The following is a 25,001-nucleotide window of genomic DNA, read 5'->3' on the forward strand; positions in this document are numbered from 1 at the left end:
ACCCTGACAGATTTCTGGGTCAGGAAATGGAAAGAGAATGGAAAAACGTATAAAGAACCTGAAGTCTGGCCAAGGACCAGAAAAGGAAGATTGTAAGAGGCAGGACATGGAAAAACAGCTTTTGGCGATGGCGCAGAGAGAAATATTTTGGAAAATATTTTGGTACCATATGCTTACCCTTTGCGCTTCATTAATGAAGCTCTGCCACCTTGGAGAGCAATGAGCAGGCCATACACCACTTGGCTGTGAATACTGAGACTGTCTTCCTTCCTGTATGCAACAGCTTCTCCCTTTTACTCAGCAGTGAGAGGAAAAGCAAAGGTTTTAAGAAGCAAATAACATTAGACTTTCTCTTGAGAGGAAAAGCAAAAGTTGGAATTAATTTGATAATTTTAAACAGTTTTCCACATCTACATGATTATGTTCAGCTAGATGGTTGTGCTGTTTCTGACAGGGTTTATGTTCCAGTACCCTAAAGCTTGCACTGCTTATGTATGAATTGTTGACATGAGTTCTGTACCCCTTCATAAAATCATCCATGCTGTAAACGTAATGCCCTGCGCTTCTGCAGAAACACTGGAAAAGCACTTGAAAAGGGTAATAAGGATATGGTTGAGCTTGTAGATGAAAATTAGGAGCTCGGGGCATTTCTGATCCACTGTTTTGCAATCGTCCACAGGTACTAGAGCCAGCATTGCCACCCGTGTGAAATGTCTGTGAACGTAGCTTTCACCAGCCAATATTATTTGCTTTCGTTGCCGCAGCCATTGTGCAAAACTCAGTGAATGAGCCTTACTTTGCTACCTCTGTCCCTGCAGCAAGCACCACCTTTGCTCTTTCAGGCTTCCAAAAACCCATTCCTCTGCAGCCATCAGAACTACAGGCAAATTTTTATTTTGCCTAGCCAATGAAAGACAGCATAAACCAGTTGATAAGCAGAGGACAAAATGTGCCTCCCAGGAGAGCAGCAGGATGCCTGGCACTGCCTGGCCACCCATCACAAGGGAGCAGGGCTGCAGCTACAGGGGAAACAGCCTTCAAAAAGGGCCCAGAATTCATCAGGGGGGCACTTGCACTTGCGCCATTGTTATATATTCTCATCCTGCATTGTGTCCTTTCCTGAAAAGGAATACCGATTTTCTGTGCCCAGAAACCAAGCTGTTGGAAGTCCATTTGGCACAGGCAGAGCTCACCAAAAACTACCCCTTAGATTTTATCCTCCTTTGTCCAAAATGACGTAGAAACTGGCTGTCAATGACACCTGCTATGTGATGGCGCATGGAGACAGCAACATCCCCATAGCAGTGACTTTGAGGATCTAGCTGCACCACCTTCCTTCCCTGCTGGCCAACAACTTGAAAATGGGCATAGTTTGCAAAAGACACGTAAATAGTACAGCTGACTCTTTTGACTCTCCAGTCCAGCATTCCCAGAGCTTCTTATACAATTTCTAACTGAGCTTCAAGGAGGGAGTGAAATAAAACCCCAGCAAATTGCCTCCATTCCCATGAGGAGAGAAAACCATGAGACTAAGATCTGGTCTGGTGTTGTAGAACCAACTCCTGAACAGATATAAAAGGACAGTGAGAAATAACCAGTTTTGGCTATTAGTTGCTGTGCGAAAAAATTCAAATAAACCCATAATTTCTCATAACTTGCCCTTGTAGGCAGGCCTTCAAAAGCAGGGAAATTAATGTGTTCCTTTCAAGAGTTTAAAGAGGGGGTGACTCTTCATTCACTTATTGGTCTATAATGTCTATAAGTGCGGGAGCTTGGGAAAGTCTGAAAGCAGAATAAGGTTCAGACATTCAAAGGGGCTCTCAGTCCAACTATAATTCCACCATCACCATCTCATTTCCATTCCCCTTCCAGCCTTACAAAGGAAAATACCTTCAGACTAAAAGTCCTAGATCTGTTACTTTTGAAGATTTGTTCCCTTGTTTCTTTTTGTAGAGACTTTTTTTACAACATGGGTAAGGGAACACTTTTTTGAGAGAACTTAAAACCAGACATTAAACACAAACAGAAAAACTGGTCGTTCAAGCTCAGAAAGCTAAGGGAAAATCCAGTCCAAATCAACCCTTTGATTTTATATTTCTCCAGACAACAAAGCATCTATCTTCTTATATGTTTATTATTAAGATTCATTTATTATCTTAGAAGCAAATAATCAATTTAAACTTGAAATTCAGTTGCACTGTAGAGTGGTTAAAGTCTGAAAATAAAGGAACCATGGCAATGGATATGTTACTGATTACCTAATTCCCTGAAAATCTTGTGTCCTTTTATGAAATGTAATTAATAAAATTATGACAAATAAATGCGATCTTCCCAGTAAGAAAGTATCAGGAACAGGAGAAGCAGCAGAATGTGGCTTTTGCTCCCATGCCAGAAGCACGATATGTGAAAATGTCATTGTCAAGTTCCAAAATCTCAATCAAAAGACTCACTCAGCAGCTGGTTAGTTGGGAAGGAGATACTTAACCCTCTAATGGTGCAGAGACTTTGAGTGCCACTCAAAACCATTTATGCTTCTACTGCATTTCTCTGTTATGCTTTTGAAAGACAGATGAATGAAGTCCTTTCTTTTGTGAACTTTAAAGAAGAACAAGAGATTATCAAAAGATCCTTTTTAGCTATTGTATCGTAACCTTTCTGAATTTCTGAGAAATTTTGTCTTTAGGATAATTTACTTATATTTATCCCTGGATTTTTATGTACCACAAATAGAATTGTTTTTTTTAATAGCAGGGTACATAGTTATGCTTTTATTCAGGGGGCACTTCATAAATAAAATACTTGTATGAATTCCAAAATTATTTCAATTCTCAAACACACTGAAGGTCAATACAACCCAAATAACCAAAGTACAAGACAGTTTTGGAAAATGCTGTTAGGCTGGGGCCATACTGTCTTAATCTAGGTATTCCCATCCAGATGGTGTCAATGAGAGATACTTGATTTTCCAAGTATGATTAATTTAATTTTCCCTCTAACATCATGAATGGCATTAATCACTCCATCTAATTTTGTTCAATGATTATATTAGTTATTTTTATGGCACAAATAAAATTTAGCCCAACATCTCAAGAACCTGGGCATCGTCCATATTCCGGCTGGAGACCAGTAATGAGTGGTGTCCCTCAGGGATCGGTGTTGGGACCGGTCTTGTTTAACATCTTCATCGCTGACATGGACAGTGGGATTGAGTGCGCCCTCAGCAAGTTTGCCGATGACACCAAGCTGTGTGGTCCGGTTGATATGCTGGAGGGAAGGGATGCCATCCAGAGGGACCTTGACACGCTTGTGAGGTGGGCTGATGCCAACCTTATGAAGTTCAACCATGACAAGTGCAAGGTCCTACACCTGGGTCGGAGCAATCCCAGCACAGCTACAGGTTGGGCAAAGAAGAGATTCAGAGCGGCCCTGCAGAGAAGAACTTGGGGGTGCTGGTCAATGAGAAAATGAACATGAGCCGGCCTCAGTGTGCGCTCGCAGCCCAGAAAGCCAACCGTATCCTGGGCTGCATCAAAAGGAGCATGACCAACAGGTCGAAGGAGGTGATCCTGCCCCTCTACTCTGCTCTTGTGAGACCTCACCTGGAGTATTGTGTGCAGTTCTGGTGTCCTCAACATAAAAAGGACATGGAACTGTTGGAACAAGTCCAGAGGAGGCCACAAGGATGATCAGGGGACTGGAGCACCTCTCGTATGAAGGCAGGCTGAGGAAGTTGGGGCTGTTCAGCCTGGAGAAGAGAAGGCTGCGTGGAGACCTCATAGCAGCCTTCCAGTATCTGAAGGGGGCCTATAGGGATGCTGGGGAGGGACTCTTCATTACGGACTGTAGTGACAGGACAAGGGGTGATGGGTTAAATCTTAAACAGGGGAAGTTTAGATTGGATATAAGGAGGAAATTCTTTCCTGTTAGGGTGGTGAGGCACTGGAATGGGTTGCCCAGGGAGGTTGTGAGTGCTCCATCCCTGGCAGTGTTCAAGGCCAGGTTGGACGAAGACTTGGGTGAGATGGTTTAGTGTGAGGTGTCCCTGCCCATGGCAGGGGGGTTGGAACTAGATGATCTTGAGGTCCTTTCCAACCCTAACTATTCTATGATTCTATGATTCTAAGATTTCTTTTACACTGAACACAATATGGTTGGTGTCTAGGTATGGGGAACTTTCAAATGTTTAGCAGGCGCCCCTGTGGACTAGCTGTAGTTGGTATGTCATGAAACAGCTCAAATTGATTACAGTGGTGGTCTGTTACATGCAAAGCCACACCTGAGTCTGTGAATCTGAACGATACCTGCATAACAAAAAGTAGAGATTCTCAGGGTATTCCATCCCACTTCTATCAAACTTACCCTATAGGAAACATGATACTTCCTTGACCTCTGGTACAAATTCCACCTGATGGTTAGTGGAAATATCTAAGGTGATGTAAAAAGAAATCAAGGCTGAGAAACATTAGCTTGAATCTTGAAAAGGCAGAGCCATGCCACATCGTCCAGTGGAGAGCTTGCTAGATGGTGACGTTTTCTCTCTTCCAAGGAGTGTAGTGCACTTAGGAAAAGGAGTTAAGCCTTTTGTACATAATGGCATGGAGGGCATAATGTATGGCTGGGGTCTATTCACTGTCATGTAAAAGTCACAAATGTTACAGCAAGTACTGTGTTTTGATTGCAGTGTTTTTCAAGCCCATTTTCACTTTTCCTTCCACTTGGCTTTTCAGCTTTGATCACAATGCTGTACAGCTAAAGGCACCCGAGGAACAGATTGCTAGGCAACAGATGCTGCAAAGGACAGCTTCCCCTCCCCTAGCACCCAGACAGCAAGAGACCTTGCAGTGCTTGAAGTTGCCTGTTAAGAAATAGTCAAGGCAAAACCAGCGTAGTCTTATGAAAGCAGTCAGGTGAAGCAAGAAATTACTCTGAAAGTGGGAGTTAAAAATAAACAGCAACAGGAGAAAAGCAATTCAAGCAAATTAAAGAGAAACATAATGGGAGGCCACAACAGGCAAAATTAAATAAGGAGTTGTTAATAAAAGTGTGGGAGCAGATAGAGAATGTAAGGAAAGAAAATAGAAAAACACAGGTACAAGGCACATTTGAAAACTTGTGTGACAGCACAGATACAAGCTTAATTTACTGCTATTCTTCTAAAAGTTTATTTATTGCTAAAATTCTGTTTAGTGTTCATTTTACACCACCCTATCAAAAATTATGTCTACCATGAGAAGCTGCTGTGTTTTCCGTCTCAATTACCAAAGAAAGTACTTTACCTTATTTCTATTCAGTCAATAAATGTCATGCATGGAGTAAATAGAAAAGTTTCATTTGATCACCATTTAGGAGAGAATGCAGAAGCTATATATAGCTACATAAATCTTTATATAACACAAATTGGTATTTCACCCAGAATATAACTTGGAAGCCAACATATAAATACAAAATGGTACATACTAGGCAATGCTAAGTAAGTGAAGGGAAGGTTGCATCTGTCTAATGAGAGTTTCCTTTAGTGTAACAAAAACAGGCTGATAAAATAATCTGACCTGCAAGTTGTGAAGCACAGTGCAGTAGTGCACTTAGGATATGTGTTATACTCATTTAAACCCTTAATTACTGTCTTAAATGATTAAATGGGGTTGCCAGATAAAATGAATAGTGGCAGCAAAACCTGATGCTGAGTGCGCAGAGCCAACAAGAAAGTACTGAGCAGCAAAGCATCTGAGCCTTAGAGATGAAGAAAGGCTGATATACAATGAAAACTAGACTTTGCAAAGGATATTAAAACAAATGGGGGGGGTGGTAAGGGTAGGCAGGGGCAGAGAATGGAGTTGCTATGCAGGAAGAATGGGACAGAGATTAAGGATAATCTAGGTACAGCCCAAAACCAATGTAAATACTTTGCCGTATTTCAATCAGAGCAGACGATGTTGAGCATGAAACAAAAGGCAGAACATCTAAAAGGAAACAGAGTAGGGAATCTGCTAAGGAGCTTATCTGGTCTTTGAGAGCAAATAATCATCACAACAGAATTCTGAAAGAATGGAATGCAGAATATTAGGTAAAGTAACTAGTATTTTCAATAATTCCGCCAGGTCAATCCATTTTTAAATGGCTATACAATTGCAAAGAGGCTGTTGAAAGACTAACTTGCCAAAATAACAGCTGAGATGAGGACAGGGGTTCTGTTCACAAACATATAATTGAAGTAAAAACTGGAAAGAGGAAAACAGTATTTTAGCTAAAGGGCGATGTGGACGTGAGAAGAAACACATCATGAAGTTAGATAAGTATTTCTAACCTTCAATCACTGAGACTGTGAAACAATCTTCCAACATGAGTTAAGTAGCACAGAGCTAGTTAGAAATGGAGATTGATCAGTCTGGGAAATGGATTTAGTTATAAATATGTCTGAGGCTGGTAGAAGAGAAACCATTCTTAGTCATTTTTCTGTACATTTCTTTATAATCAAGTGTCAGTGATTCCTGCACTTTTTTCTAGACATTTGGCTAGATAATATCCCAGCATTCAGTAATAATCTTTGGCCTTGTTACTACTTGCAGTCATCTTAACCGTTATCCATTTTGCATACCTGTCACCCCAGCAACAAACAAGGTACATGTAATTCCCTCACAAGGCCAAGTTTTCTGTTGGACATGCTGTCACAGCACAGACTTTGCTGGTTCTGCCAGTTCCTTGAGCTGAGGGAGGAAACAAAAGTTAAGCCCTGCCTGCTGTAGCAGTGATTGGAATCTCTAGATGTCTCACCCAGCTCTCATGTAATCAACTGCACCCATGATGCCCAGATGGGACACACATTTAGGGAAAAGCAACCAAGTATTTCCCTCAATCTGTTCCTTTGAAACTTTGAAACAGAGTTTATGCAGTTTCTCAAACCTAAAGCAAGCTATTTACAGATAACTACCGTTATGCTTTTCAAGTTTAGAGTACATGTAATATTCCCTCTGTGGATTTAACCAAAGTTAAGTACATGTTATGTGAACTCTTCAGGCAGCTTTTGCCACTGACACATCACTTTGGTAAATCCTTTTTTACTTCTTACTACTTACTGTGCCTCAACATACCCAGTTAAAATAACGACTCTTTTCACAAATATACTCTAAGGTTTCTTATTTAAAAGCCTTGCAGCATCAAAGAGAAAAAGGGTTCTGCAAATGAGGAACAGTATTAAGTGTTCTATTTTTGGAAAGCAGGAGTGCAGTACCAATTAGCCTGCAGCAGTCAGAAGTCGAAATTCCCCATCCTCTACCAGACAAGGTCACTAAAGTTGTGTGTGCATGTTAACACAACCTTTTAATGCACATACTCATTTAAAATATTTTGCATGCCAAGCCATATCTTCTTCTTCCAAGTTCATTTCCACTGTGTAATGGACAGCTTGAAATCCAATTTTTGTGAAATACAATTTTTGTGATGCAGTTTTCCTCCATGTCTACTATTTTCAGTACATATTACATAGCACTATATATGAATGTATCTTATTATGTAGCAGTTGCAAATATGTATCATGAATTTCATATCTGTAATTTCTCCTTTTAGTCAATTCTAACTTCCATAAGTCTTGAAAGCACAAAAAAAATTGTAGGACAAATACACATTTCAGTTATACATTTTTATCAGTCTCTGAACAAAGATTTCATAGCTAACCTGTTTTTATTTGTTCCTAAACCCAATTCTTTTTTCTATTGAATCTTCTTAATGTATTTTGCCTTTCTAACAAAGTATATACAGTTAAGCAATTCAATTTGAGGACAGACCTTTTTTCAAAGCTGGAAATGAAATTTGCTAGCATCTATTTTCCTCATACTCAAAACCTCAGTTTTAGATACTTGAAACACTTTTACAAACCCGTGGTAAGGAGAGAAACAAGAAAGAGATAGGGATTGTGTGAAGCTCCAGAAAATCTGCTCCCCTTCCTTCCCAGCTGAAGTGTGAAAGAGGTCTGAAAGGATGCCAGGATACTGTTACCCTTAGATCCCACACGGAGGAGGGTTTGCAGACTGGGTTTGGGGCAATGGCTTTTTTGTTTGGTTTTGCAGTCTCCATAAGAAGTTCTTACTGCTTACGTTAGACCAGTGCTTTCAAAAGAAAAAGATTCAACTTGAAGAGGAAAAATCTTCTATTTATCTGCTTTAAAACAGAACAAAAAATAGTCTTATATCTGGCTACTTCATAGACACTTCTATTAAAGATGTTTTTTTCTTCACCTCTGTTTCACAGAAGGGACAGGCTGTTTATCAACAGCTTTTTATGTTGCCTTTGAAACGGTTCTGGACCAAACTATCCCATTCTAAACAGATGTAGCTTGATCACAATGAAACCTTCAGGAGAGGGTGGTAGTGCTTTCAAATTCCGTGTAAATGATAGTTCTACCTGCAAAGTGGCCATAAAAGCAGCAGGCAGGAACTTTGTAAGTTGCGGACTGTCAGTTATTTTCCTGTAAAGAATACAGTATTAGCAAGTTAAATTTGGTTTTGTTTTCCCCAATCCGTCAGTTCTGCAAACTCAAGCTGACGATTAAGGAAAGTTCTTTTCATGCGTAATAACCTTGGACAAAGAATCCCCTGGATGAATTGATTCACTGACACTTGGGCATTTTATTTCCTTGTCAGCATGTTTTGCACAGCCAGTGCAGACAAGAACTTAGCAAACAATAATGATATACAAGAAAATGTTGAACCTGGTTTACTGTCGGCACGTCTCTGCTGGGCTTGCATACCAAAGAAAACAGTTAAAACATCAGCTTTAGAAGCAAGCTCGTAGCTATGACTTCAAATACACATCAATAATATGCCTAGTAGGCGGTAATTTTACTGCTGGAGTGGGAGATGTTAGAAAGTCTCTTCAATGCAGCTTTTGCAGGAGCTAGAACTGAATGCAGCTGTCTTTCACATTTACTTCCTCTGCCCTTTGCTGTACACTTGCTGCATCTTCTCATTACTCAACCGCTTTTCCAGGACAAAGAAGTTTCCAGGGCTTGGGAAGAGATAACTAGACAATTAGTTTAGTTTTGTTCTTTGAGAAACAGTGCGTATTTTAGTCCCACTTCCGTTTTCATCTGCTTCCAGCCTTAGAAAGCTGGAAAGTTTTACATGCATTGTGCACAGGTAATAGCATGGTGTTCTCTATCTGATACAATAAGCAGTTATTTAAAATTGAAAGCAACAAACTGATACATGCTACTTAAAGAATGAAAAAATATATTGTATAAAGCACACTTTACCATATGACATGTTTTCTATCCTAATCAGTTGGCCAAGAAAAAGTTGATTTTCCTTTGGAACACAGGTTGGGTATCCCTGCCTATATCAGTAGAATATTCAAATACTCACAAAATATTCACAAATATTTGTGAATATTCACATATTCACAAAAGGAGTGATCTCCCCCCTTTTCTTTGTTCATACAAGGTAACATACAATCAATCAGTATTTCCTTTTATTGTACTGCTACCTGTTTTTCATAATAATTAATGGAGTCATATTACACACCTCTGACCTAGTAGGAAGATAACACCCATAAATTCTGCTTTGATGAAAGACTGCTATGCAACATAAAGTATCTGTGAAACATCTGTGTTGTACTCACTCACATCCAGAAGTCAGCCAATCCTTTATGCCCAAGTGATTACTTTCAGTGTCAGATGAAACCGTCTTCCCTACTTCTCCAGATGCATGAATTTTTGAACTTACTATTTGCAGAAAAGGGGATCAAAATAAATATGGTGGTAAATATCTCTAACTCCATCCACATCAATAACTTCAGATCTAAAGATGAAGAGCTTTAAATGTATTTGCACAAAGGTCCTTTCATCATTATACCGATCTGCAAGAAATTAAATATGTACTACTGTCAACGCTGCAGAACTTTATAAACGTACTCAAAGATTAAATTGTCATTTAATGGCAAGTAATCCAAACATTTGCAAACATAGTCAACACAGGACTTTTTAAAACAGACATTCTTATTTATGGATGGGGCAGTTTGAAAAATGTTTAACTGCTCTTTAGTTAACATTTAGAATATATTCAACATCCTTGAATATTTTAAAATCGAGAAGATTTTTAAGTAAAATTTATCTGTAAATATTTTTATGTTCCTACTGTTGCAGACAATTATATGTGCCTGAAAATAAAAGACAACTTGCCTACAGAAAACTGTTACAGAAGCTCAAACAGCAGAAATATTAAGTATTAATAAATACATCAATTTATTACAAATTGACTGTACTTGTGGGAAACTTGTGTGTTTCTTACTGTAATATGTTATTTGAACACGACGTACTGCGCTATACATCAGGAGGGATTACTGCCATCTGTCTGTCTAGCTCTGAGGTAAATGGTGATTAACAAAATCTTTAAGGGAAGGGGTTTGAAGTGGTGGTGTTCTGATTCAGTGTTATGTTCATATTTATTTAGACCCTCCAGATCAACTCCAGATCTTTGCTGTTTCCTTCCACCCTTTTCTAATACCCTCTGAAAAATACAGTATCATTCTAATAACACGTTTTTAGCGGAACAGGTGAAGTGATGGGACAGTAGCACCATGGCTTGCAGAGCTGGACACAGCTTTATGGTTTAAACTAAAGTAAGCATTAGTTTTTCTAGAAAGACAGAAACAATCAGTAAAATATGATCACAGCGTTCTCCTCAGACTTTCAGCAAAGTGCTAGAGAGCTAGTTCATATGTGTTAACACTGTTTTACAAGCCTTTAACAATTCTGTTAACAGTGTATACAGGTCATGTACCTGATGAATATACCTAGGAATATGTCTATGTAGATTTTTTTTTCTTCCAAAATAGGTATGTAGAATAAAGCATCTGAACTGCATAGTTATCTTCCATTGCCCCTTGGATGTGATTTAGATCTTCAGTGAGAACTCTGGGGACGTCAAGACTTCAGCCTTTGGGTTATTTGTCCAGGCCATGTGGACCATGAAAGCCAAAGGGTGCAAGCTGACTCATGTTCAAACTCCTCAGGGATTAATTCTCCAAAGCAGGCTCAGACAAAGTCACTTCAGCTGTACGACAAAGCACAAGGAGGGCAAGTGACAATTTCTGCCCTGAGGCACACCGGGATGTGATTTTTGAGTGGTTCTGCAGGTCAGAATGACAAAATTACACCAGGGTAGGGTTTAGGGCACCACACACAAGAGCACAAGAGCCCGGGGCTGCTGGGGTGGTGCTAACAGTGCCTCAAGCACAGGGACCACCGACAGAGCAGGCCCCATCCTTTATATATAACCCCACAAAACCACATAGGAACTCTTCTCCCTAGAAAGCAGGGCTTTCTCAGCCCCTCTTGGTCTCATGTATTCAAAAGAGGAAGATAAAGCAATTGTTGGCTTTAGATGCACATAACACATTAATAGAGCATCAACATCTATAAATAAAAGTCCTAGAGTTTTCATTTTGATACACAGCAGTAGCTTATGTTTCCCTCAAGACGCTGCCTAAAGCATGAAATTTAGCACAGTTGCAGGATAGAATACTTGAATTTCCATTGGTATTTTAAATACCATGACTTCCCTACACAAATTCTTCTTGCAAGTGTAGACATTTTGGATGTGTATCTAAGAAAACCAAGTGAGAATTTGGTCTAACCTTTTATTTGTACCAGATAGTTTGGACATATTTTGTTAACTGTTAAATCATCTAGCTTATGCAATATTTCTACTGTTACGAGCTGAAAACACACATGGCAAGATTCTTGTAAGGAGAAAGCAATATACTTTATACTTTCTCACTTTCGGTTTATCATGGGTTGGGTGTTTCAGTCACTTCATATACATCTATGGCTTCTGTGATTGTAATTGGGCTTATATTTGTTTTCATTTTCAATACAGGAAAAGAAGTATAAGCAGGGCTATAATTTCAAACTTGTAACCAATAGTGTTTCTGTTTTTTATTTTATTAGTACTATTTTGATTTAATATCATACTAATAAAAATACACTCTACCACTCAGGAAAATGTGAAGTAAGAAAATGCAGTATTCCAGTTGAAGGAATTTTAGATGAGTATTTCTTTTGCTTTGTTTTCCAACTACAGTGGCTCTAATGGCAATGGTAGAAGTGTTAACACATTGGCTCAATATCCAAATTACTTCTACTCTTCTAGTCCATTTTTCATTCTTTAATAGATGAACAGGGAAAAGGAAGAATAAGGAACAGAAAGAAAGGAAGCCCTCAGAGACCTGAAAGCCAAGTTTAAATTTGCTTGTTCTCATTTAAAAATTAAATTTGCAAGATGATAAACCCATAATTGTCAACTCATGGTAGTTTCAGATTTGGCACAGTCCTTCAAGTACTGCTCACAGCCCTTCAAGTACCGTGCACAGCTCAGGAAGGTACTGTATCTTATTTTGGAAGTGCCCACTTGAGACATATACTAACTAAACTAGAACATACATTATTTAATATATACATTCAAAAAGACATGTTACTGGGGAATGCATTTTGTCAGGGATTGTGGCAACTACAGCAAGTTATAGCAACTGAAGATTTCTGGAACAGATAAAGGGCCCCTAAAAGGCTTTCTCCATAGTGGCTTTTGATTGTCATGAAGAGCTGCTGCTGAGCACAGGTCTATACTCTCCGGCCAGAGCTGTGAAGGTCTAACGAACCCCAAGGTAGAACCTCAGCTATTTGACTCATGAAGGAGGCTTCAGGCTAAGGTTATGCAAATAATATGAGCTACTTAGCGTCTCCTAGGTGGGTTTGGTCTACATGTTTAAGGGCATTATAAAGGAATTGCCCTATCCCCAAATTCTCAGTAGAAAAGAAACCCCTAGCTTAGGTGAGATTTGCAAATTGGCATTGCTGATCCACTTTAAAGCAGGCTGGATTTATTATGACCCATTTTCAGCCCAACCAGATATTCATACAGAAGATAGATTTATAGAAGAGATACAATTGATGAATTACTATTTCCTTTATGAAGTTTTATCAGTTGGCGTCATTGCTTGAGAAAAGATTTTTGTATGTAACTTAGAAACCTGCATCTGAGCATTTCATCCTATACTGTCTTTGTAGCCAACAGAAAAAGACAGAATACAAATCTTCTCGCCTGATTTAGACAATTTATTTTTAGATATAAATCACTCCACCCTAGAAGGACTGCTGAATATAAATAGAGTGCAAAAAGAAATCACACCCTGGTTTGCAGATGTTTGCATTACGTGCACCCAAACAGTAACAAAGCTGGTGAAGGGTCTAGAGCACAAGTCTTAGGAGGAGCGGCTGACAGAACTGAGGTTGTTTAGTGTGCAGAAAAAGAAGGTTCAGGGGAGACCTTAGCCCTCTGTACAACTACCTGAAAGGAGGTTGTAGTGAGGTATGTAAAGGTCTCTTTTCTGACATAACAAATGGTAGGACAAAAGGAAACAGACTCAAGTTGCACCAAGAGAGGTTTAGATTAAATACTAGGAAAAATTGTCTTCACTGAAAGGGTTGTCAAGCTTTGGAAACAGGCCGCACAAGGAAATGTTTGAGTCACCATCCCTGGAAGTATGAAGAGGCATGTAGACATGGTGCTTGGGAACATGGTTTATTGGTGGACTTAGCAGTGTTATGTTAATCATAGAATCAGAGTGGTTGGACTTGATCATAAGGGTCTTTTCCAGCCTAAATGATTATATATGTCTACATTTAACCAAACTAATCTCTTCACTGGAATTTTTCAGGCCATGCTGCTGAATTTAGTATCAGAAGTAGAAACTGCTTTTAAATGGGTGGATTAAAATTGTTTAAAAATTATGACCCTCTCAGTACTGTGTCACTTGAAATGCTGTGTTAAGTTTCCCAAGTAAAGGGACTCTCTTACAGTAAAAATATTCTCTGTGAGATTGAGTTGGCTCAGGACACTGAAAGCAGGATGGAAATCTTTATAGCTTATTCACAGAAGATTTATTCATACTAAATGCAGAAAAAAAAATCAAAACAAAAAGCTAATTTCAGGGAAGCATAACATGAGACATAAAAACGATGCTGCACATAAAGGATGTCTGGCTGGCTGTAATTCTGAAAAGCTTTTAATTTTACCATGTATTCTCTTGCAGATGTAAAGATTGCTCAGCCATGCTGCTGTGATTTTTTTTTTTAAGCTTTTAGCCTTACAAGATTAATTAGCTGTTCATCAACCAAGATGCATATATAACATACTTGAAGAAAGATGATATTGCTGCTATGACAGCTGTTAAATAAGAGGTTCCTGACATTTTATATTTGTTGGAGCTCATATTTTTATTGCTTAGCTTCCATTTTATTGAGCAAATATTCTTTACTCGTATTAACCTTTCAATAAATCCTACAAGAAATTGTTGACACACCAAACAATTCTTGCAGAGCATTTCTCTTCAGTATAAATATCTCATTTTGGCACTGTAGATATGTTTGAATTTGTATGCAGCAATTTATTATCTAGCTTTCTGTGAATTTGAATTTGTAATTCTTTGGTAAAACTCCTAAATGTTCAGGTAAACTTTTCTTCACAAGGCTCTGATTAGTACATAAAAGTTTTGCAAGTCTGAGTGCTTGTGTTCAACTTCAGTTACCTTAGTTTTGCCTATTTTGTTTCACTTATAACTTTAATCCAAAACAGTGGATATTTTGAAAGCACATGAGGGCTCGCCAGGCTGTTGTAAACCAAGACCACCAGCCTACATGAACCATGCCCATGCTCTTCACATTTCATATTCTGGGTCACATTTCAGGCTTTTTATGTATCTTGGGAAAGTTTGGAGGTTTTATTTGATCAATGAAGGATTCACCCTTTTTTTTCCCCCCTCACATACGACCTTGCAGAATGCTGCCCAATATGACTGGAGCTCTTGGGTATCTATGCCAATAAGCAATAGCAAGTTCTCATCATAAAAATAAGAAGGCATTTTACAGTATATGAGATGTTATTGATCTTTAACCATACAACTACAAGAATTCTTACTATTTCCATGGAGATCAAGTACTGAAGATGGCTATAAAGAGGAAAATCAGGATATACTGCTCAAATAGCATATGGCTGTGAGCTGTTAGTGGGATGAAGATATGCAAAAAGCTAATGACATCTTAAGATATCATTCGCCTGGTGAATGGAAACTTCCCCTTCCCCTGGTGACCTCCAAGAGAGCTTTGGAACAGAAAGAGAAGACGGTCCTTTTGAAAAGCTTCACTGATACACTGTTTGGATTACTTTTTGGTTATTTACATTCTGAAAATCACTCATGTAAGCTACAAAGGGTACAGAGGAAGAACAGAAAGATGATTAAGGGAATGGACAAAACACAGTTAAGAAGGAACAAATAGGAAAGTAAGAGATGCTCCAAAGATAGCATCAGTAACAGTTCAAGTAAATACGAACTGGTATACAAGTAAATACAACTGAAAGTAGAACCTGGGGGAAGAAAGTGCTTTCACACTTACCAGTGTGAAAATCTGGATCAACCTTCAAGCCAAAGCAGCTGAAACAAGGAACTGGCACAGTTTTAAAACAGAGTTCGATCACTTTATGCAGGGATTGCTGCAAGCAGAAAAAAAAAGTCTGTGCTACAGGTCCTTGAATTGCTGGAGCAGTAGTACAGCCAAAAAAATTTACTTGCATGACACCTATACTGTATTAAACATCTGCATTAGAATTTCTTTTGGTTACTTGCCAAAAGCAAGGAAGGTTGTTGGTTTTTGGTTTTTTTTTTTTTTTTGCCTATGACATGTAATTTGTTTTCCAATTTTCTTATCTCCTTCCTCTGAATCCTGTGAGATTAAATCTAAAATGTCTTTCAGCATTCTACTTTATTGCCCAAAATTCGCCCCATCAATTGGCTGCAGCAAGAGATAGGCTGCAAGTAGCATGTGCCAGCTTGCGTACCAGAATTCAGCTCCCAGGGCTAGGGCAGCAACTGCTCTCCAATTCCCTCAGACTAAGCCAAACCACCTCACCTGAAGATGAAGGAAGCAAAAAGATGAACAAAAAACTGAAACCCAACAAAACCACACAACAAACAAACCAGTCACCATTCATATGAGACATTTTGGGCTTTTGAACACTTCTCCCATCCTATTACCTATAGTGCAAGTACTAAGAGCATTTAAAATACTCCCATTTGTCCATAGCATCCATCATTTTACTACATATAGCCTACGTCTGTAAGAGCATCAACAAATAATTTGTCCTGGACTGCTTGCAAACATGCAAAGTAGATGCTTTGCAGACCTTCTAAATCACATACTTGTGGTCAAATTGCCTGTGCACACAGAAGGCTAGTATAAGCCTTCCAAACGATTAATAGCACTTAAAAAAAATTTTAGTTCTGTAAAACAAATAACTGTAGATGTGGAACATATGTTTATGTAAGTGCTTTGAAACAGCAGTCCTGTTTTTCTGGAGTTGCCAGTATTTACCTTAGGCAGGAACATTTTTCAAGCTCTGTTTGAAACAATTGGCAACAAGCCCTATAAAACTTACTTTGAGAATTAGATTGCTAAGGTACAGTAAAATGCCCAAATCAATTTCCCAATACTCTTCCAGCACAGAAACTAATTTGAACACCTCCTCCTTGACCAGCAGCTCTCACTGACAACACAAACACTGTTCAGAGAAAGTGAAGAAAATATCTCCCTCTCCACTGAAAGGCTGATTACTGGCCTTAGCCTCTCCTCTGCTTCCTTTTGGAAACTTCCCCTTCCTCTAATGGCCTCCAAACCCCACCTGGCCCCACACAGTTCCCCTCCCAGCCTATTCCATCACCTTTCTCTGCACTTGCCCACCATAAGGAGGGATGAGATTGATTCAGCTGTGGATGATCAACACCATCATGCCCCTTATCTGAGCCAGCCACGCAGGGCAGGAGGGAAGGCATTTAGCATACTATTTTATCATCCTATTAATAATTAGGATTGGTTTTCCTGAACAAAACATGCTGCAAAGTCAGTAGGTAGTGCCAACTATTATCATTTGTTTCATCTGCAGTGACAAGGCAGTATGACCTAACTGCAGCTTTCCTGTAGTTCAGTTATTGTAGATATCACAGCTGTGATTTTTCAAGAATAGCCTTCATGGCTTGGACGTGCTGCTGACAAAAATAAGATGTGAATTACGAGTTAAGTGTCATAGCCAGCTTTAAAGATTATGTCATTCCTCTGGTTTTGTTTACTAAGATCTACGATCTCTGCTTTCGGTTGTACGTAATCACAATGCTTGCTGAAAAACAAAGGAAATCTTGGGGATGTATGCAGGAGGATTCCTTTTCAAAACATCAGGCAGCAGGCTTTCCATGCTGCATGGAAAGCAATGAGGAAGAGGAGAGGAAAGAATAATAACAAAAAGCAGCAGCAGCTAATGGGTAAGTTTCTGTGGAAACAAGACTAAGGAGTAGGAGATGTATATGTAAAAGTCTCTGTCATGTAAAGGTCTAAATGGGTGTAGGAGGAGAGCGGGGAGACTCATCCATGTAAAATCTGACACCAATACTGTCTATTGTCCAAAGTTGTTGAAACCGCATCCTAAAGAAAGCATGCTTTTACAGTGATAGTCGTATATAAACCTATAATCATTTCTTCTCTTCAAACCATGAACCCTTCAAAGAAATTCAGGATGAAGCTCTTTTAAATCATGATAGAAGTAAACACACCATTAGAAGGTGACTTTTAAAACAGATGTCACTTCTGTTCCTCTTCACTTGCTAAATTCAAAAACCATTGTGAAACAGAATATAAAATGCTAGAGAAAAAGAGCTCTTTCCTAAAAGGTCATTACATCTTTGAAGATGTAAAGCCACTTCAGTTTTATATAGTCCCAGTCACTCAGTAGGGTGTCAGCAGTGAGAGGCTTATTCTATTAACAGATACCCCTCCAGACTATACCAATACCCAAAACACTGAAAACCACTTATTTATACTTTTATGTTTTACAGTTATCACAAAGAAAAGCCTTCCTTGGTTTGTAGGTCTTTGGCAACAAATTTCATCCAGCTTTATAAGGAGATCTCTCCTGCAGATTCTTTAGTGAACCTGCAAGAGCAGAGTTACAAATGCCAGGCCTTATGCATAGCCATGTAATCCTATTGACTGCTGAAGAGATAGTGACACATACAGTGGAGATCAAAAGAACTTACATACAGGGGCCTGTATCCCTAGAGACAAATGAATAGCAGAAGAAATGCTCTGAAGCATGAAACAGGCAAAAGTACAACTACAGAAACCAGGTAAAGCCAAAGTCTGACGGAGTTTGGTTTTTGGTGTTAATGAAGAGGTTAAACAGTCAAACAAAATCCTATTAAACACGTGTGTTTCCTACTGTTGCGTCCAAATGTCACTTAAATTCTGTTCTTAATTAGTTTTCAAGCTGCAGTATCATGTCACCTGCTCTTGTTTCTCCTTTTGTTCGAGCCAGAAGCAATCCTGCTTTTATTGAGAGCTGGCTACTCTTGGTATTTCAATACTTCATTTATATACAAATATATGCATAGGCATAGAAGATATAGATAGATATAGGTACAAAGATATATACAGATATTGATATATATAACAGCCCTTCATGCACTTTCTTTGTGATCTGTAGTAGCCAGGGCCAGGGCACTTAAGCAGGTATCATATCATTTACTGTAAACATAACAGAAATCTGTAGTTTGTAGCTTACTGTTTCTGAGAGGGTATGACTTAAAGTCTGGATGTACATTGAAGACAGGAAGGACAGAGATGAAAAAAGGAGCCGTAGGAAACTGCATCTGGCTTTTGTCTCTTCCCTCACACTTTTCTCCTTCACCATTCCTTCTTCCAGTCTTTTTGATTCTCCTCAATCTTAGCAGCCTCCCTTGAAAACTACTTTTACTGGTGGCATCCAGCACTCACCCCTGCTTATACATACCCTCCTCCCAGTCTTTCCTGCATAGCTGGAGCCAGCTGCTCTGTTTTATCATCAACCCTTTCCTTAACCTGCCAAACAAAGGAGGCAAAAATAAACGTAAGTATTGAAACCCTGTTGTTAAGCTCTTTAACTGCAGTCCTTGCCTGAAGTGCAGCCTAAATCAGAGTGCAGTGATATCTTCTGCCTGCAAAAGCACCCATACACCAGTGGCTTTTGTCAGCACAAGTCCTAAAGGTCCTGTAGCAACCAGTAATAAATCTAAATCTTCAGATCAGCTAGAGGCATTCACTAAGTTGGCATTACAAGTTATATGCTCAGCTTCCAAGTATGCCCGTGCTGGAGCCCCATAAATCCCATTTGGCTGCCACTGCAATACAGAGTCACAATGTGCAGGGAGTCACTGTTTCCCCTCCTATTTCCCATGCAACAGCCAGAGCAGCAAATGTGACTCTCCCCACTTCACCTTCCTCCCTGCCCCACTACTATCCTTCCCTCTGCTTCCTTCTCCCATGCCTTGGCCAGACCCGAGTCATCCTTGGGTCAAAGATTTCAACTTTGTCTCCACCTCTGACAACCCGTGAGCGTATTCTCTCTCAGCTGTCAGTGTGTCCAGTACTAACCCCTGCAGAGACCTCTCCCACAGCATAAACCCTCTGGCACTAGCCTTCAAACATCCATGTGGGTCCTGTGGTATTTAGGGTTGAACCCTACTTTCTCAAGCTCCCTAGGCACAAAGCATACACCCAAAACTAGCATTAACCACATTCTCAGCAATACACATAGCAGTCCATGGCTAGTTATAAGCCGTTTGTCTCATCTTCACCATTTCACCTCCAAACTCTTCTTATCCTGCAGAATCCTCTATAACCTGAAGGTTATGGCTAAGCTGAGGGCTAGCAGGATCCCTCTGTCCAGCACTCTTTCATTGCTGCATCTCTTTGCTGTGCCCCTTGCTCCGGCAAAGTAGCTCAAGAACGGAAAGCCCAGTAAAGCAGGGGAAGATCCTGGCTCACCTTAGTCCTTTCTAGGAAAATAAGGCTAGTCCACTTTGTACCCAGAAGTAGACCGGGTGCTGTTGGAGAGGGAGATGACAGCACTTGCCAGAGGCAGTCCCAAAACAGTCCCCGTCTTCACAGGAACCATTATGAGGCCAGTGTCAGACCTCCTTTGCCTCTCATGAGGTAAGATACAGTGACAGCAACTATCAAGTCACGCATTCTGGAAACACACAGCCAGGTGCCCAAGCCTTGGCAGGTGCCATGTTGGCTAAAAAAGGCTTCAGACAACAAGGACCATCTTAAAACCCTAGGATCATTACTGTTTACATTTCCTTGCTGTCGTGGTTTAAACAAAGTCAGCCATAAATCACGCAGTCTTTCCTTCACTCCCCCCTTCTTGCCCTCCCTCTACTCCCAGAGGGATGGAGAGGAGAATTGAAAAGAGTGCAACTCCCATAGGTTGAGATAAGAACAGTTTAGTAACTAAGGTATAACACAAATCACTACTGCTACCACCAATAATAATAATGATAAAGGAAATAACAAGGGAAGAGAATACAACACCTCAACACCAGCCCACTGATAACTTGCCCAGCCCCACCCGACCAAGCACCAACCGGTACCTCGTCCAGCCCCACAGTCCCGCAGTGCCCTAGCCCTTCCGGGTAACTCTCAGTTACATCCCAGGCATGACGTGCTGTGGTATGGAATACCTCTTTGGCTAGTTTGGGTCAGGTGTCCTGTCTCTGCTTCTTCCCGGCTTTCCCTCCTCCCTGGCAGAGCATGAGGCTCAGAAAGTCCTTGGCCAGACCAAACATTTGAGCAGCAACTAAAAACATTGGCGTTATCAGCACTGTTCCCAGGCCAAAAATCAAAAACACAGCACTGCACCAACCACCAAGGAGAAAAAAAAAATGACTGCTACTGCTGAACCCAGGACACTTGCGTAAAGGATTTGCTATTGTAAGACTGCTGTTTTCCTCCTGAAAAGCCACACTTGCAGTCCTTCCTTAACTCTCCTGTCAGGATAGTGTGACATCTGGTAGGACCTTACCACTTCTGGCTTCATGCTCCAACATGGGAAGCTATTTTAAGAGGTGGGGGAAAGGTGTTTGAGAAAGGAAAGCAATACTCATGACTGACAAGTAAGGAGTTGTGTCTTCAGAAGCCAAGGGAGGGGTATGAGCCTGAGATTTCAGAGAGGAAAATAACGTGCAACACTTCTTTGCCTTTTCATAATACATCCAGTTTTCTTTAATATGTTTTTTTCTTTGAATATGAAACTCTGCGATGTTCTGCATATTGCCCTCTTACCTCACAGCTTTCACCTGAAATGTTGCAGCATTAAGTCATTTGGCTTCAAATTCTTGAACTATCTTTAAACAATAGTAGAAAATTTATGCTGGAGTGTAATAGAATTCTCATTAAAAATATAAAATAAAATATTCTCTTAATCCCAAAGAAAATGTTGTATGGGCACTTACGTATGATAGAATCATAGAAACATAGAATTGTTTGAGTTGGAAGGGACCTTAAAAGATCATCCAGTTCCAACCCCCTGCCACAGGCAGGGACACCTTCCACTAGACCAGGTTGCTCCAAGTCTTCTCCAACTTGGCCTTGAACACTGCCCGGGATGGGGCAGCCACAGCTCCTCTGGGTACCCTGTGCCAGTATCTTACCACCCTCATTGTGAAGAATTTCTTCCTTATATCTAAGGATATAGATATATATTTTCAGTATAAAATTGATTTAGCTGATCTTCTGCATAAACACTGTGTGCTTAATTTCATTTTTTCCATTTTAAAATGTTCAGATTTTGAAGACTGATTTTCCTGGTACCCATACATTCGTGCTATTTCTAATGCAAAGGGATACCGATGACAATGAAAAAATTGTTTTCCATGTGCTGGAAAGAAGTGAAAAAGCCTGCTTCAATTATGGTTAATTGTGGTAGCTTTGCTACCTCTATTCCCCTCCACTGAAAATCCATGCTTCCTTTGAGCCTCTTATACTTCTTTGACCTCTCCTTGCTTACCTAATGTTTTATTCATTAGTAAGATACGGCAGGAAATGTGATGTCATTAGTGTTGTATTTGTCTACTTTGAAGACCATCAACCACTTTAGATTGTATTGATTCTTCCATTAACAAATCAACAGATTTATTCCTTTAAAAAAAAAAAAAAAAAAAAGACTTTAACCCTTTGTTACTACTTAGAGCATGGAGCTTCTTCAAGGCAGAAATTTTAATACTAAGAAGTTTCAGGTCCTAAAACTTCTAACAACGTGACAGCACTTCTGCAGGTGGTGTAGTCTGTTTAGTATCTCCCTGCCTCTCCTCCCTTTACTTATTGTTAGATGCTCAGTGTCTCACGTGTTACATACACGTGGTAAATTGATGAGATCTATCTTGAAATTCCCAACTTTTTTGTAATAGACATCTGCTCCAGAGAACTGGCAAGCCTAAAATGTTCAGCTGCAGATGTGTCAGCCTGAACCTAAGAGGTATATATTGCAGGCAGTGATTCACTAGTTCACAATAGAGTAGCTTTCTACAGTCAATGTTCTCCTATATTAAACAGCTCTGGGAGAAAAAAACTGCGGGGCTGGGGGCTTGGGGCTTTTTTTGCTTATGTGCAGACTTCGTTCTACGTTAGCTTCTGGTTTTGTATAAAATGAAGTAAAAAGAAAGTCGTTTTTTTCACAGTAGGGAAAATCTTCAGAAAAGACATTTAATAAACTCATTTGTCTTCCATCCAGTTTACCTTGGAATTTGCCAAGATGGGCTCAGGTGTGCACAGATAACCCCCCCCCCCACCACCACCACCCTTAGAAGGATAAAAGATAATTTCTCTAGAGAGACTGAGACTCATCTGATGAGTGTGTGGGCACGGCTTTACTTAAGCAGGGAGAGACTGGATGAGATGCAAGTGACCATCCTTAACATTAAAAAGTTATCATCTGGTTTCTGAGCCATAGTGAAAGATAGCAGTGGAATATTTCAAATCTTTCCACGGAGGATGGTCAGCAGACAGTGCAGCTATCTTGGCTGTCACAAGTGAGGTGGCCCACAGCAACTGCAGCAAATGAGAAATAATGGAGTTTTTACTCATAGGAAGAGGCTAGCCATCAGCAATTTTGCAACCTGTAGTTAGAGGTTGGGGGGATGAATGTTTTGTCTAAGAATAAATAATAGCATCAATGGTCTGTGACTTACAATGTAGTATAGTAATTTCCATGCTGGATCAGATTTATACCTCATCTTTAATCAAAACCATGCATAACACTAAGCTGGCCACCCTGGGCTGGAGAAGGATAAGGAAGAGGAGAGCATTTTATGCATTTGACTCTAGAGCCTGAACACATCATTTTTTAAAATAAACACTGTGAAGCATATGTACTTTTAATGGATAGAAAGATGTGGTTTAGTACACAATTATGTGAAAGACTTTGGAAAGCTTTTTCTTGAATATACTTTAATTTAGGCAAAATCCAGACATCTTTACCTAAATATGTAGTCTCTCCATGTGACACATTTTCTATCCCCAACGTAAAAGAAGGCTGGCTGTTTCCCACTTCACTGTCTTTCACGGAGAAATGCAATTACTTTTTTGCAGCTTTCAGGTACAAAGCAAAAATGACAAATGCACAGTATTTTCAAAATTCTCTGATTTCAACAGCATTAAAAATTAATTTCTTCATAAAAGAAGTCCTACTTTTTTCCATATTTAACTACAGATTCTCTACAATGTTCTCAAATACATCAACAAGAAAATGCCCTTTGTGCAGAAAATTAAAAACTTACTTATCACTGCGCATAAAAACATGCTTGAGATGAAAGCTCAGCCAGACTGCTGGCTCATTTTTCTAAACTGATGCAAGTCTTGGGTATAGCTTCAGATTGGAGTCCTGAAATGAAATGTAATTTAGCAGAATGGAGAGCAATTATTTGGCTGCATGTCAGCATTAAGTAAATCTGTTTCATAAGGTAGCTCTGAAACTGGCATCCCTTGGGGCTCTATCCATTGGGGCCCAATTTTGAAAATATTGAGTAGAAGTTGAGATTCTTAGATTGCCCGAATCATATCTTACCTTCCTTTTACAATGGCACTTGCGCTTACAGACATCCATTTTCTGTTAAGCATTATGAGTAGCAGAGGCGATTCTTTCTGGCACATTCTTGCAACTTTGAGGAAACTGGTAAGAAATTGCTTTGGCTGAGGCAGAGCTGTTGCTTCCGCGCATCCTGCTCCCATACTGCTCTCATACTCCTTCCTGTCAACAGCTTTTCTCACTTGCTCCAATGCCCACCCAGCATTGCTGAAAAGCAGATCAAACAATGGAAAGAGCAATTCAAAGCAGTGAAAGATAATGTCCCAAGACTATTTATGTTAGGTTTACAGGCTGTTTATTTGCCTGCTCCAAAAGAAAAATATAATCAGTACCATTAGTGCACTCCAGCTGTATCCGTCCCTGCTTCTATGCCCTGTCAAGAATTTTTCCCCAGAAGATAGTTGGACAGCAGCACCTGCATTGGCAAGAAAGGAGTTAAATAATCTGAGCAGGATTCTGTAAGCTGCAGTGGTGTCTAGTATGCCAAATTCTGATAGTAAAGATGAACCAACAGAAAAGTTGTCTGTCTCCCAATCAGTTGCAAAGGCACTGACAAAGTTTACAGCAAGATCTCCTTTTTCCGGTAACTTTGTCTATGGTAAGCCTTGCATCATCAATAGCTTTACATTAAAACAGAGTCACTCTTTCAGGAAAGTTTGAGCTATATGATCACTTTAGTAAAAGAATATTATATCAGACTAAAATGCTACCTGCTTTAAAGCTGTACCATTCTGATATGTAAAACATTGCTCTGTGAGAGACAACATACTTAATCTACCTATTTATACCAGCTAATAAAGGGCATATAAATTTTAAAATCCTAGGCCCTGTCCTCTGTCTGTTAATCCCTGCTTTTCCTCACTAGAAATGCTCTGAGGGACTAAATGACAAAAAAAAAAATAAGTCATTTTATAACACAGCTTCCGCAGAGAAATACTGGTGTACATCCTAAATTCAGATGATCAAGAACCAGCATGTTACATCAACAAGTCTATTTAATACAACCGA

The 25,001-nt window shown here is 39.7% G+C and overlaps 1 protein-coding gene and 1 long non-coding RNA gene across 4 annotated transcripts in view; one reads left to right on the plus strand and one right to left on the minus strand.

Annotated features, from left to right (window-relative positions):
* HTR1F (5-hydroxytryptamine receptor 1F) overlaps positions 1-25,001 on the plus strand; it is a 118,905-nt gene that overhangs the window by 18,206 nt on the left and 75,698 nt on the right. The window lies entirely within an intron of this gene.
* Positions 23,425-24,378, minus strand: LOC136013086 (uncharacterized). The gene is made up of 3 exons (XR_010612139.1): positions 24,326-24,378; positions 23,973-24,200; positions 23,425-23,789 (listed from the first exon to the last, which is right to left on the minus strand). It is a non-coding gene; the product is annotated as an uncharacterized LOC136013086 (long non-coding RNA).

The sequence above is a fragment of the Lathamus discolor genome, chromosome 4, assembly GCF_037157495.1.
Source record: "Lathamus discolor isolate bLatDis1 chromosome 4, bLatDis1.hap1, whole genome shotgun sequence".
NCBI classification, from domain to species: Eukaryota; Metazoa; Chordata; class Aves; order Psittaciformes; family Psittacidae; genus Lathamus; species Lathamus discolor.